The sequence below is a fragment of the Columba livia genome, chromosome 1 (assembly GCF_036013475.1).
Source record: "Columba livia isolate bColLiv1 breed racing homer chromosome 1, bColLiv1.pat.W.v2, whole genome shotgun sequence".
Lineage (NCBI taxonomy): Eukaryota > Metazoa > Chordata > Aves > Columbiformes > Columbidae > Columba > Columba livia.
In genome coordinates, this window is record NC_088602.1 from 136,693,453 (window position 1) to 136,708,706 (window position 15,254).

General features: G+C 39.9%; 1 protein-coding gene across 2 annotated transcripts in view; it reads left to right on the plus strand.

Annotated features, from left to right (window-relative positions):
* Positions 1 to 15,254, plus strand: part of STK38L (serine/threonine kinase 38 like) — a 51,789-nt gene that overhangs the window by 6,882 nt on the left and 29,653 nt on the right. The window contains exon 1 of one of the 2 annotated variants that reach the window (XM_013368512.3): positions 1,137 to 8,050. The exons of the other annotated variant lie outside the window; for it this stretch is intronic. The gene's annotated coding sequence lies outside the window, so the exon portion shown is untranslated. Of the gene's footprint in view, positions 1 to 1,136; positions 8,051 to 15,254 lie in introns of those variants that run through there. 2 annotated transcript variants of the gene reach the window in all.

The window sequence follows — 15,254 nt, forward strand, 5'->3', positions numbered from 1 at the left end:
CAGGAAAGGAAACAAAATTCAATGACAAGGTAAGGATTTAATAGGAGTACCTGTTTTTTGCAAACTGTAGAAACTGAATATGAAGTCCATTTAACAACAAATAAAAGTATAATTTAACAAGCACTAACATCTGGAATTCTAAGGGACTTTTGTGTTCTGCATATGAGCTCTGTGCTCATACAGTAATGAAAGACATGGCTGTTACAAACATGTAACAGCCAACTGTTAAAGCACATTCCTAATTAGTGGAGTAATGACCTTTGGTTAACAGATATTTGTGTAGCAAATACGCTTGGTGAGACTTACCAACTAAGGTTGTCTTATGGTGCAGATCTTAACAGTGGCATGTCTTGGAAAGTAGTTAAGTGCATCATAATGAATTCTGACTGTTGAGGTGAAAGGAAGGAATTCTATAACTTCTGATGTCATTAACATACATCTTTGGTGGGTTTTGTTGGTTTTGTTCGTGCTTGCTTAGTCCACTGAAGTGGTAAATAACTCTGGTTGAGCAGGCGAGTTGATATTCTTCATGACTGACTTACCATATTTCATTTCTGTAAATCAAAACTTTAATTGTGCCTGAAAAACTTTCTCTTACTAAATTAAACTACCTACTTATAGTTAAAAATAAATTATTTCCTTCACTTCATGAAATTAATTACAGCATGAATCTTGATTTCTGCAAATGCTGTAGGAAAGAAAATGGTCACATTCAAGTTTATGGGGCTGGAAACAAAGAAAATGATGCTGGCTATATCCTAAATACAATTTCCAGTAAAGTCTTATTGTTTAGTCCTTCTACAGTCTTAACAGGCATAGGTAGCGTCTAGGGAGGTAATGACTAAGAGCAGAGAAGCAAGGTGTATTAAAACAGTTCTCTGTGAATTCACCTCTCAAATCTCTTGTGAGCAAAGTGTGTAGAATGACCATTTAATATTAAGTGTATTAGATGGGTTCTTTTATATGATTAGTTTCTATATGGAGACTCTTTCCCTACTTCATCCTGTTTATCTTCTCTGGGAGTTTCATTTAACAGAAAAGGAGAGTTTGTGTGATATGTGTGTCATGTGAGCATCTTAGCCTGGCTAAGTTGCATGAGTATTACTTTGAGAGTTTTTTGTTTTGGTTTCTCTCTATTTAAAAAAAAAAAAAAAAAAAAAAGTGTTAAAAACCTGGAGTAATATCCTGTAAATTGTTTATGGTTTGAATCATTCTAACTAGAAATTGAGTGAACTTGAAGTCAGCCAAAATGACAGTAAGATGTATAAGAATCTATAGAGCAGAGACTCTTTTGAAGTATTTGAAAAGCACAAAGTGCAGAATACAGACATTATGTTAAACATTTAATGATGGGAAGGTAGGGGAATCCTCATAGGGGAAAATAAAAATGTGTATGTGATATAAAAGATGAATATAATTCACCACTGGTATCTGCTTGGAAGAGAGAGTTGTGAAACGGAAGGTCTCCTGATATTCTTCAGTTGATTCTGAGTGTTACGGCTGTCTCTAAGGTTGAGTTATACAAGCCATGGAGTGGTTAGACAGCAACAGAAGTGGAGGCTGTGGTTCTTAAGTTCAGCAAACCACAGACTACTGTCAAGCCACAACATGCTCCCAGACCATCATGCACCTTTGGTTAAAAATCACTCCTGTCCCATTGACAAGCTGCACACTGCTGGCAGTGTCTGTGGACCACAGGGTGGAAATCATTGAGCTGTGATGAGCTCTAGCATTAGGAACAATAATCTTCAAAACTAGTTTCAGGTAAGAAAATGAATTGTGGGTAATTTATTATAAGATTATGAGAAGAACAGCTTTTAGATTGAAGTGAGATAAAGATCTGGAAAAAACAATCATTTATTTTGGTTTGGAAGGTGAAGAGAGTAGAGAAGGGAATTCCTTCCTGCTCCTGTTAAATCTTTTTCCACTTCTTTCTTTTCCCTCCCTGTCTCTTCCTCACGAGGCAGTGATAAAAGGAAAATAATAAAGTGGAGTACTTTAGATGTTCAAGCTTTGCTGGCAAACCTTTAAAGAATTTGGAAAATTTTTTACCTTTTTCCTTAATGTCACAGCATGCACCACTTTTTGACCAGCTCTAGTTCTCAGTAGTTACCAGTGTTCACAGGCAACATTCATCCATTCCTGCAACAGGAAGGAACCCACTGAAGTCACTGTGAGCCCCAGGTGCACAAGGAAATGCAAAGTTGTCTTCAAAGATTTGAGGCCATGTAGCTAAGATAGTGTTACAGAAAAACAAGTGTGTGGGATGAAAACTTGCGTTTCAGCTGTGCTGACATGGTAGGATATGGAAGGATGGGGCTGCCCAGGTGAGGGTTATAATGTGTTTATCAGCTAATCAGTCTGAGCATGCAAATCTTGGCATTTCCGGAGGGTTGGCTACACCTGGGATGTAATTTGGATGCAAGTGAACTTGTATCAAAATTTTTTGTCACAGGAATGGTGATGTGTCCTCTTGTCATCCAAGATGTACTGCTCTGGGCTTTGTCACAGTGAAGAGTGTGAAATTAATGCTGTGCTGGTATGATCAATCCCCCTGACAGTGCTGTGAATCTCAGATCATGGATGTGTTAGTGGGCTAACCAATACATGGATATTCAAGTTGACTGGTTGAATTTAAGATCTTATCCCAATTCCTTTGATCAACATCAGTGTGGCTGGTATTAGTGTAGGGTGACTTGTTTTTTCAGGAGGTGTCAGAGCACAACCTGCATGTTCCTTGCTATCACAGTGCCGCTTGCTCTAAGCTGTCTCTGACAGCTCTGGTTCATTCATAACTCCAAAGTGTTAGGCTCACACTTGGATGCCTTTAAGCCCCATTTAATCCCAGAGGGCACCTGATTCAGGTTAACTCTTTGCTTCTGCTCACAGAGATGTAAGCCAATTGTGTAGTGCCAAATGATAAAACAAGAACAAATCCTTTTCAGTGTCCAGGAAAAATAGATGAATGTAATATCACCCAAACAAGAGATAAGAGAATCTCGAGTCTGAATATACCCTGACCTACAGCATTGATTTCAGCTGCTGCTCACAGCCTGTGCTCCAGCCTGGCTGCTGACAGAATGACTTTGCTGAACACTTTTGCTGGAAACTACCAAAGGGGTTCATTGGAGCCTGCCAAAAATGCTGCTGCCTTCACCTTCTTGGCTCATCAGGAAGATGCAGAACTCTGGCTATGATGAGGGTACAATGAAGAAATATGCTTGGCTGTTATCTGTTTTACAAAGCAGAAAGTTATTTTGCTTATTTAAATTATCTTTACAATCAAGAGTAACATTTAGGAAAAAATTAATAGGTACATATCCATTTTTTCATGTGTACTTTAGATCACTGCATTTGAAAGGATTGAAATAATAGTGGAAATTCAAAAATGAAAAAGGAAGTAATTGTGACATAATTAGGGGGAAATGGCTGTACTCTAATAAAGATAAGTGATTTTAGCTATTTTTCCTTCTGCCCTTTTTATTAAACAAGCAGTAATATTTATAAAGCCAATTTCAGTTTTGTTTACAGTCCAATCTGAGATTCAGATTTTGACCTCTGGGTATGGCACGAGCCTGTGTTGTTTAGGGAGTAAAAGGCTGCAAGAGAAGAATTATGATGACAATTTTGGTTATACTATTTCTCTTTTAAAAACAAACAAGCAAACCTAACCAAAAAACCAAACCAAAACCAAACAAAAACAACACCAGAAAACAAACTGTTAGCGTTTTTTGTATTTGGCTCATGTAGAAGCTCGTTTTTGAGACTAGTCTTGACAGTATCTTTCTTACTTCTATTTGACTGTAATTTTCCTAGTCTGAGAAACAAAGCATAAATGTATTTACTTGGTTCTTTAGCCTAAGTGCTCTGAAGCAGTCATGTCATCTTTAAAGAGCACTGCCCTACAGACTAAGAGGATAAAAGCTTCTGTATTCTTACTTAGGACATTAGAGAGCGATAGTGAATCTGCTTCTGTCTGTGTGCAGTTGAAGAATGCAGATGCATGGTGAGATTTGCTTCTGTCATTGTGGAATCTAAGTTCTTTTCTTCCCTCTCCTGACTGCCAAGGCAGGGCTGGATTTTTACCATAAAGATGTCAGTTAAGTAAGGTCCACCTGCTGCCCCCCCTTCTCTTTGAACTGTGAAGTAAATTCTCTCCAGATATTGCAAACTAATAAACCACTGTAAGAGCGGTGCAGATGAATCTCCACATTTGTCTTGGATGGAAGGGCCAGACTTCTGTCAGGAATGTCTGAATCTGTGCTTTGGGTGCAGCTTCCTTCTGTTCAAGGGTGATGATCATCTTGTCAACAAAGCATCTGATTTACAAGATGAAGTCACTTACAGAAGTATGTTTCCATCATATATGTGTTAATACATCTAGGGAGGGAAATAGGGGCTTTTTTGCATGTGATATAACCAAACACTGCACCTGCTTATGGTTTTTCCCCTTTTCCTTGGGTAGATCAGGAATGTAGTTTGTGTTTGACCAAAAGTGTAGGACTTTTAACAGGAAAAAAACTTGGCTCACCCTACTTCTTATGAGAAAGCTGCACTGAAAGCATTCTAATGGCTTTCCAGATTAATGGGGTCTAAATTAGTATTTGTCAGTGACTAATGAATGGATAAAATAAACACTTCTTTGTAATTCTTGGCTTTCTTTGGTATCTCAGTCAATGCTACTTCTAAGCAAGAAGCCTCTTTATCGATAGGATGCTAAATCTACTTCCCATACTGAATTTGGTGGTGTAATTCTCATCAACTTTGATGGAGAAGAGACTGACAAAGGATAATCCAGCCTCTGTTATGGATACCTATGACTTTTTTTTTAAGTGGCAGCCAGAGTGAGGATATATGAATGTATTAAGATCTTTTTGTAAGTGTTTTTTTCAATATTGAAAGATCCGGTGCTCTTTGAGGTACTGACCTCATTTGACCCTGTGTGCTTCACAGGCATCATTCAATTGGTTTAGCAGCTGTTTACGAAAAACAAAAACTCAGAAGGACTTTATCCTCTTTGAACAAAATGCATTCTTTTCTCTGAACTCGGTATCTCTAAATTCTCTGAGCAGCACCAATCCCCTAATATTAAATGTGTTTATCTTGAATTATTTTGTGCCATCCAAATGCAACAAAGTTCAAATTAATTAATACAATCAAATGATTTTTCAAAACTGTTGCTCTGAATTGTATTTGTGACACATACTGCTTTGTTTTCTAGCAAAGTTAATTCACTGGGATTTATATAGTGCTTTAGGGGGATGTGGCAATTTATTACGAGAAATGAAGACTGATGTTTGCGATTGAAGATTTTGATCCCATATTATCTGAATCCCCTTAAAATGACTCTGTTTTCTTAAAGCAGAGTTTAAAATGTCATTACTTAGTATTCTAAGTTTGTATTACTTGTTTTATGCCACTTCACTGGCAAAGACAAGGCAAACATTCCTAATGATGCGAGTCCTTGAAATTGAGTGGTTTATTCAAGGTGAGTCTATGTTTGTATGCTAAATTTTCCTAAAGAAAAATGCTTAAACTTTTATTGGCTCCAGAAAACAGAAATGCAGTTAGCATGTTGGGTGGGAATGTTCCTACCATCTTTTCTCCTTTTGCATGGCTCTGGCATGTTGAAAGTCAGCAGGTCTTTGTTTTTGCTACTGAGAAAGTATGGGATTACATAGACAGCTTAAATAAATACTTAGATCAGACTGGGATACTTTCACCCAAGATGCTAGGTAAAAGCAATTCATGTTTTGGAGGAACGTGCTATTTTGAGGGAGGATAATTCATTTTCCCCACCTTATTCAGTCCTTGGCCTTTAGAATGGTATCAACAAAGGAAGTGACTCTTACAGATGCTTTTGTGATGTGGTGCCTAATTTGTTGAGAGCTGGACTGAGATCTGTTGACTCATTTCACGTAAGCCACCAAAGAGCAATTTCCAGTTATTGCCTGGACCACGTCTGGGAGCTGAAAGATGCGATTTCCAACTGCCAGCCGAGCTTTGCAAGAAATGTAACAAACTTGTGTTACAAATATTTCAATGTTGTAATTCAGCCTTTGAAGTTTTGGCACTCATTTGGCAAAAGATGTTTCCAAAGAGGTTATTTTTAGCAAACGCTATATAAAGAGATCCAGATCTTTATGTGGAGAATATTTTTACTGTCTGTGAGGTGCCCAGAGTTAAGGGATGTGAAAATGACAAGATGCTCAAATCACAGTTGGATTCAAATTGTCTTAAGTTTGGTGGGGTCTGGGTCTCTCCACATTACAGACAGTTGCCTGGTCCTCCTCTGCTGGAGAGTCCAGTGCTCTCTGCTGGAGATGGAGATGGGGGAGGGATGCCACCTATTTTGTTTGCTTCATTTGGTCCTTGGGACGTATTTTACCTGTAAGTCACATCCATTTGCTGTAGGGCTACTACTTGATGAGGCTGGGTTTCTAAAAGTTCTTGAGAAGTGTGTTGTAGACATGGCCAACACCTACAGGCTTTTGAGCTGATAAGGAGAAGCAAACTGCTAAATCCAAAGCTTAATTCGGGGTAGCCACATCACAATGAGAGCTGGCATTGTATCAGCTGCCAGGCAAGATTCATCTACGTACCCTTGGGTGCTTAACAGTTGCGCATCTAAGCCAGTCAGTCATCTTTACCATCCTCTGTAGTCAGTGGCAATGAAAAAGCACTAGGAAGTGTTTGCTTCTGCCTTCTATGATAGTCACTATTTAGGACTCTGCCACTACAACATGTAGAACAGAGGTTAACATCTTTTTTCAGCAGAAAAAGGTACAAGCAAGGCCCTGGTGGGCTTCTAGTTGTGCAACCTTGAATGCGTGTATATGCTCTGATACTGCTGTGTGACTTCCGAGTAGTTTCCTATGGCAGCTGAAGTTTCAGGAGTAATAAAATCTGCTGGCTTCACCTTAGTAGAATATCCCTGCAGGTGCATGCAAAAACTTGTGATTTCACAGACTCCTTTTGTTTTGCCAACAGCATAGTCAGAATCCGTTTGTTTTTCTCCAGAAGAGCGTGAAGAATGTGGTTCCTCAATAGCAGCTGCAAAAGCCCCGGGGCTCAGTGTAAACAGCAGTGTAAGTGGGCAGAGCTCCACTGCAGTTACACCTCTGAAAAAGCCCTGGGCCCAGGTCAAATGAGCTTTTTTCTCTTTCCTGCTGTAATTCTATTTTTTTCCCCATAGTTCATTGTGCCATTTAGTGTTAAAAATAGGAATCCATAAAGCATTTTTATGTTCCATAAGTGCACACATTTTATTTTTCAAATGCATATCTGTATGAAGGCTTGCCAGAGGAACAGCTTGCCTTTCCCCAGTGCTGAGCTGAACTGACTGTAATACTAAACTCAAGGTAAAAGTCAGGACTGATGCAGCAATTCCATATCTCAGCCCTTCCTTCAGGTTTCTGCCAGCTTCTACAAATTATGCTTTGTGCTTCAGATGCTGGTATGGTGCTGCACAGTTGACTTTGTTTTTAAATTACTTTTTATTTTCGCAGCTATGATTAATTTTGTTGTGCCCCACTTTCCCGTTTCTAAAATCAGACTGAAATTGTCATCATATTTTGAGAACTGTATGTGGAGAGTGCTATGTAAGCCTCTACGTTATATTGGATATGTTTCTACTAATAAATGGGTGGAGATGGAAGAAGTCTGTTCCCCAGGCTGCTGTAGACACTTGTTACAAGGCAGGGTTCTCTAGTCAAGTTCTTTCCTTGCTCATATACCTTCTAAGTCCTCCCAGGATTGGGCCTGGGTTTGTTTATTAATACTTTCCCTCATAGCCAGCTGTGATAGAATTGCTGACTTGCTTTGCTAAGATGATGTGCTTTATGTTTCAGTTTTGCAAAGTGACTTGAGATCTGAATGGAAAATACTTCAGAAGTGCAAAACATAATTTGCTTGGAAGCTAGGAGGCAGGTACACTGCATAGAGAAGCAGAATAAAGCTTGGAGCTCCAGTTCATTGGAAGATGAAGGTGCTTTCTGGCATTATTAACATGAGGAATAACCAAAAGGAGAGGAAAGCAGCTTGAGGCTTGGTAAGAACCCCAAGAGACCTTTAAATCTTCAGGCATATTGGGCAGGGGAAGAGTACACCTTCCCTCATGGAGGCTGCCAGCACAGCAGCTTCCCTGTGCTTTCAGGATTTGCTGAAATTTCCATAATTTATTACTGATTTATTTTGCAAAATTTTACTCAAGGGGATGAAAAAAAATATAGACTACCCTCCAGATCTTTCTTCCATTCCTGTGTTATCATCTTAGACCTGAGGAGATGAATTAATTTTTTATTATGCAACTAGGCTAGGGAGGTAGGTAGGGCTTAATATCAATTGGGGCCTGATCTGTGGAGTAACAGGTACTGTTTTTTGCACAGACCTCTTCAGACTGCCAGGGGTACTTCTAAAATAAGAGCTTTCACTTGGTTTTCTTTTTGTAAATGAGTACAAGTTGAAATGTGCTTTAAGGCTCAATTGAAGCAATAATTAATCATCTGAGGAATCAGAAATGTAAATGGTTTTTATTCTGTACTATTACTACATTATTAGACTCCCTTATCTTTATTTTAGTGCTCTTTATATTTTCAGAAGTGAAGAGAATATAGCAGAGCAGCTGCTTCCTAGTGATTTGTGGAATTGCGAAGTATTCTCTCTTACCCTGTGTTATATACCAATGTGACAAACTACATTCCTGATATCATGTAGGGCTTTACTGGGGAACTGGTAAAACTTTCCAAATGTTGTCCATTTATCAGTACTTTAAAAGACAGCTGATTAATGTTATTTGCATATGAGCAACAGACTGTGTAAACATTGACTGGGGAGTCATTCAAATGAATGCTTTGTGCTGGATTCACAGCAGCAACATTTTGTCAATGCTGAGTATAACTCAACTTGGAAATGTTATCGCCAAACTTGGCCACTTGCAGTGTATTAATATTTAATTGTCCTTTCTATTGCCTTTTCCCGTATATTTTCTCCAGCTTCTGATGTCAGAATAATATTTCAACCCTGTCCTTGGAACAGTGAAAAACACCTCAGCTGCTTGTCTTGCCACACACCCATCCAAATCTACAATATACTGATTAATGCTTTTTCTGCGGTTGACTGTAGTAGTTAACTGGTTGTCTGGTCTGATCAAATGGGCAGCTCAGTGGAGTGCTATAACAAGGGGCCACATCCCTTACAGGTTTTTGAATTTTCAGAATGCATTAATAAATTTTTAACTACTTTTTTAACATCTTTCCTCTTAAGAGCCCAGGTTCTTTGTGCATATGAACTCATTCAGCCTTATAACCTGGTAGGTGAAGGAATTATATGTTTGTTTTCATGTAGTGTAACTGAGGCACACCCTAAGTACTTTTTTTCTTTCTTTCTTTTTATCTGTAGGGTTTGTTCTTGCACATGGGAAATAGAATAGAATCCATATCATCTGTCACTTAATGCAGTTTCCTGTGTTGTAACCGCAAGAGTGTGCTTACTCTGTATGTACATCATCTGCAATTGGAAGAAGAAAACTCACAATATTCATGACTTCAACACTTGCATCATTGGCAAATACCAGGAATTTAATGTGGTTTTATATTCCTGAAAGATTTGTCTACCTCAAGGTTGTGTTAGGGATGCCTTCACTCATAACTCTTCTGGTAGAATTGTTGAGTAGAATGAGAGGAGGCACATTAAGGAATGAGTGAGAAATTAGGGTGGACTTTAAGGTGGATGTTCCTGGTGTGTTTCTGTAGATCAGGTACCAGGCTTTGCTTTAAGTCTTTGATCTTGGTGTTCTTTGGGTGAACATAAAACTATTTCAAGCACTAATTATGTCTGCGCCTGCTGCATAGTGTGAACTTCTGCACCATGTCAGCATTGCTGTTTGAGCTTGCTTGTCTGTGTTGGGCTTTGTTCAACGTAGAGGAACCAAGCAGTGCTCCAGGAGGAGCACTTGGTATGGCTTCTGGAGCAAGCAGAAGCAGCACATAGTAAAAAAACCCTTCCTGGTCTTTATGAATGAACCTAGCTATATTTACAGAGAGTGCAGCATATAATACACCATCTAGGGGATAGGTATTCAGCTGTTCATCATGATCAGCCTTAGTGTAACCATTTTCATCAATATCAAATGAGTTGTGCTCCCTTGTGTGGCATCTTGAAGTAAAGGGGATGTGAGAAAGTAGGCATAGCCTGTCTTTTGACAGCTTTGCAAAGGGAGCCAGCAGAAGTTGATGCAAGAAGAATGTGACTCATTGGTGAGAGCATTTCTTTGACGGTTGTCATGGTTAGGCTCTGAGTTTTATGTTGTACGCAATCTGAATTACTGGCCATTATGGAAAGGGACAGTCCTGACCTCCCATCTCCTTTTATTACAGGAGCATGGGGGTGGTTGGTAGTTTAGGTTTGTTCGAGTGCTGAGTTCACCTAACTCACCTGTGGCTGTGTTATTGGGAAAATGGTAGGAGTGTGTGGCCAGAACTGAGAAGAAGGGATTGATCTCTCTCTAAGTAGCAATTTGTAGACCTACATTGACACTCCTTGAAACAGAACTTGGCAGCAAGGTCTGTCTTTTCTGTGTAAGGGCCTTGTGCATGGGGCCCATCCTCATAAGGAAACGTTAGTGTTAAATAATATTCAGAAGTGGAAATGATCTCATTCTTCCTACGGCTTATTTGGGTTTTTCTTGGGTTACTATTTATTGGAAATAGCTGGTTGTATCCAGCTTTTCAAGCAATTCAGATCGCTGCCTGAAAGGCTTCTTTATTTGCCACTCCACCAGTCTCCATCTTTACACATTGTTTGCACTAAACTGGTATCTCCATTTGAATTTCCTAAAGGTAACTCCACTTATCCTCATCTCTACTTCAGAGATAAAGAAATGGAGGCACAATGACATACAGTCACCTTGCGGGGCAATAGAAACACCTTGAAAAGGAACAGTGAGAGCCATTCTGCAGGAACACAAGTGTTGCTTTTCCTTCTACTTTCCTGTCAAGCCCACAGCTTTGTATATGGTGACCTGTGTTCCATGAAGAGTCCTCTGTACTGCTGAGTAGTGCTCCTTTTCTCAGTCGAGAGCGTGCTTAACCCTCAGGACATGTTGCTAACTCTTCTGTTCTGAAGGCTTTCTTGGTGGGAAATGTTTGCTCCTAGACAAGTTGTCTTGCCATAATTGATCATATCTTGAAAGTGTGTGAAACTGGGGTCTTCATTAAGAGCCCAGTGTGTTGATCTCTTTATGAAGATTTTTTTTTTTTCTAATCTGGAAACTTGCCCATTCTTGCATGTTTAACTGTAGTACAGCAGCTACACACAGCCTTAGTACCTTATAGAAACTAAGCAGATATCCTCTGTTCCTTTTCCTTCTCACTTTCTCTTGCAACTGGATATAGCCAGAGCTTTTTGTCCACACCCTGCTTTTGTCTGTCTTGTCCTTTAACTAGGAAACTAGATAATAGAATAAAATATCTGAGATTAATTTAAAGGAAAACACCACCCATTCTGAGTGATCTTTCCCAGACCGAGACTGGAGAGTAACCTTCCACAGGGAACTCTAATGCCCATCACAAATCTCATCACCTTTCACCTAGGTGCAAATCTTCTATTTCCTTTTTCTTTTTTGCCTTTGTCTTATCTTCCTAGAAGGGTGGATGTGTGGTTGTGTTGGAGGGATCACATGTACATACACATAACCATAACAAAGCACTACTCTGGTCACTCTTCAACCTTAGAGGAGATGAGTAGTGATATATATGTTCTCAAAGTGATATATATGTTGAAATGCAAAAACACAGTGGTATTGATTGTTCTCCTAAAACAGTCTGATAATAAGGCAGGATAGTAACGCTTTCTCTTTCAGTTGTCCTTGTTACCATTGCAGGGATCAAATTCTGCCATTACGGTTCCTTCATTAAATACCTTTGGTACTAGATGGCCAGAGCTCCTGGTGGTTTAGTGGTAAGAATATGGCACAGCTCCATCCCCACCATTCCAAATCTGCTTCCCAGCTTCAGAAACTAGGAAGGTGGTACCATTTATTCCTCTCTCGTGTCAGGCGACCACACGCATCTTCTCATTTCTGTGTATACTGGGCCTCATCAAGGTAGCCTGCTTTATGTGCCAACAGCTGTCTCCTTCTCCAAAAATCATAGTTAAATAAGTGAACTGTTGTAGGGTGATTTGAATTGGCAAACATCTGTTCTCCAGTATTGCATATACTAACAAGATGTAGTACCTGCATTTGCAGCTTTTTAAGGCCAGAGGGATCTGCTGTGCTTATTAACCCCGATTAGAGGCACTGCACAGGCCATAGCCGGTCATTGATGTTCTGCATCTTGTTTATCAGTCAGCTCCTTTGCTGGCACAGACTTACCATGTGTAATTACTTAATTTGATGTATGTGATCTAAAAAGAGCCTAGCAAGAGTCAGGGATTTGGACATATATCAGTAAAAAGAAAAACAAACTTAGTGCCCTTTTTTCCTCCAGCATTCTCCAATGGAAAAGTCACTTGTTGTTCCCAAAGGTGAAGCCCCCCTCTGCTCCTACTTTCCTAGATTCCTTAGAAAATAGAAAGCCTTTACAGCATCCCTAAAATTTGAGAGTAGGGTTTCATGGATCAAAGCTGAAAATGTATTACAATTTGAATGAAACTTCATGCAGGTGCCACATTAGAAGCATCTTCTCTTATTCTTTACTTCTCTCCTAAGTTGTATCTATTGACCATGAAAGAGAAATCCACTGTGACTGAATGTTACTTTTAAGCAGTTGTACATGTACATGGGACATATCTTTCAGTAGACCAGAGTATAAGTTTATCAAGAAAACCAGTAACTGAGGACGAAGCAGACTTTTGGTCAATGACCTTGTTCTGTTTGTAATTAGTTCATGATCCAAAACATTGCGGCAAATTACTTATCTCAGGCTTTTTTATGCCAGATAATTTAGTAGATCTTAAAACAATATTTTCTTGAATATGCCTGGATGCAAGTACCTGCTAAAAGCTGAGAAAAATGCTTAAGTGCACAGGAATGCAATTACTTCAGTAGATAGAAGAGCTTCCTGTTTTTAGACACTTCTAAGAGAACAAAGTTTTGCAGCACTGTGAAAGTTGGGGAGAGGCAGGAGAAAAAAAAAGCTACAAGTAAGCTAAATCAAGCTATGAAGTGCCATTTCACTGCACAGCATTGTTAGCTTTTCAGCAAGCTACTGATTTCTCTTGTCACCAATGAGTTAAAATGCATCAATTCAGGTGCCACAGTAGCCCCTGGAAGAGAGGGATGGCTGCATGGGACTGTAAGTTTAGTTCCCTCGTTGGGTATTGTGCCTCATTTAGTTGACCAGGCTACTGTCCTGAGGTGACCTTCCATGTGAAGCACTCCTTGGAAGACAGAGTGGTGTGTGGATACACCAGCACCTCTATTCCCTTCCTGTTCCTAGCTCTAGCTCTATGTCCTTGCTGATGGAGCAACCTTTCTATCTTCTCCTCTCTACATGAGGTAAATAGGGTGGGTAGGAAAGTCCTATCTTGTAGTCACGTGCACATGTACAGTAAAGCAATTTGAGTGGGTACTGCTAAATCGCAAATGATTGGATTGTCTTTACAAGCCCTTCTGTGAAGAAAATTAAAATGAGTTATTGGAAAGGACAGCACGAGAAGATTTTGGTATGTCATTGCAAGTCATTCAACATTGAGTGAGTGTTCTAAGTACAGGATGTCTCAAAATGTGCTCTTAACTTTGGGACAGAGCTATTGTTAGTAGAGCATAAAGAATGTAATTGTATCACCAAAGGTTGAGGCAAATGGAGCCGAGATGAAGCTACCTTATCAGTGGATTTGCGTTTCTAAACTTTAGGTGACCAGCCTCCCATTGTTAGTGAAATCAAAGGTTATGATGTTTGGATCAGAGATCTCTTTGCTACTTGAAGTGGACAAAAGATTAAAAGGCAGGAAACAAAGTGCATGTATCTTATAGAGGTACAGATGCACGTAGTTTATATATATACCTACATACATACATACATACATACATATATATTTATATACATGCATAGTTTCACCCAGCCTCTACATATCTTTTCTCATCAAGGAAATGAATTTGTTTGTCAGCTGTGTTTGCTGCTCATTGAAAGTAGCAGAGAACTGAATTATGGCAACTGGTCATGGGAGACTTCTGCTGCTTGACTTTGTTGAATAGCAGGAAATCCTGGAGTGCAGCATAACTCCAATATTCAGTTTTTATTCCATATTAGGAAATATTTCCTTATCATTACTGTGGGTGTGTTGGAATGATTTGTGAGATTAATTTCTGTGAGCCAGATCAAGAGACGAGACCCTGTCGCTCGCTTTTGTTTTTTGGATTAACTCCTTGGGAAGGAATGAACAGGCTCAGCCTGGGGAAGAGTGGCCTTTTTCACTCAACACAGGTGAAGCCAACCTCACTAAAACCACTTTAAAATAAATCATGTCATCCCGGTGCAGTTCCTCAATCTGGGTTACGCAGCTTCTGCTGCTGGCACCAAGTACTGAGTGGCAGCGGGAGAGAAACAAACAGATGGTTTGATGGAAAGTGGGACGGCTTCTTTCAGAAACAGTGCTGGCTAATGCCAGCCTACAGTGTGCACACAACTGTGGCCTTCGCTGGGGAGTTGTTGTTTTTCTGAGGGTTTTTTTGCCCGGTCTATTTGTAGCTTCTCCTTGGCAATTTGAGGTATTTTTAGATTTAGGAGTCTACCCCAAAACAGGTAAGTTCCTTTGTTTTGGCAGCATCTCTTACTTGTCTGTGTTGGGTGAAAAGCTCTTCTGGGGTTGAGCGAACATGTTGGACCCAGCCACTGACACCCCAAGTTGCTCTCAGGGCCTCCCTGTCCCCCAGGTTTCCCTGGTGTCATCAGTCCCAGAGGTTGCAGGACCCGTGTGGCGTTTCCATCCCCAAGTCCTGTGTGTCTGTGAACATCTCCTCGAGGTTTTCTCACAGTCGTGGGGGTTGGGCACTGGGAGTATCTGCTCTTTTTGGTTTATGAGCTGGGGCCGGGCGAGCCATGGAGTGCTCTCTGCTTTTAGCTGTGACTATAACGGGCAACCCACCCAGACGCTCCATGGGGACAGCAAGAATGGCTTAAAATGGCTAAAACATTTGAACATCTTTTTCTTTTAAATAGCAAAGACTGTTCTGACAGAGCTAATTTTACTGGGTTTCTTAGTGCTACTTTAAATAGAACAAATGTAATTCATTCTGTAACTTTAAAGTAGCA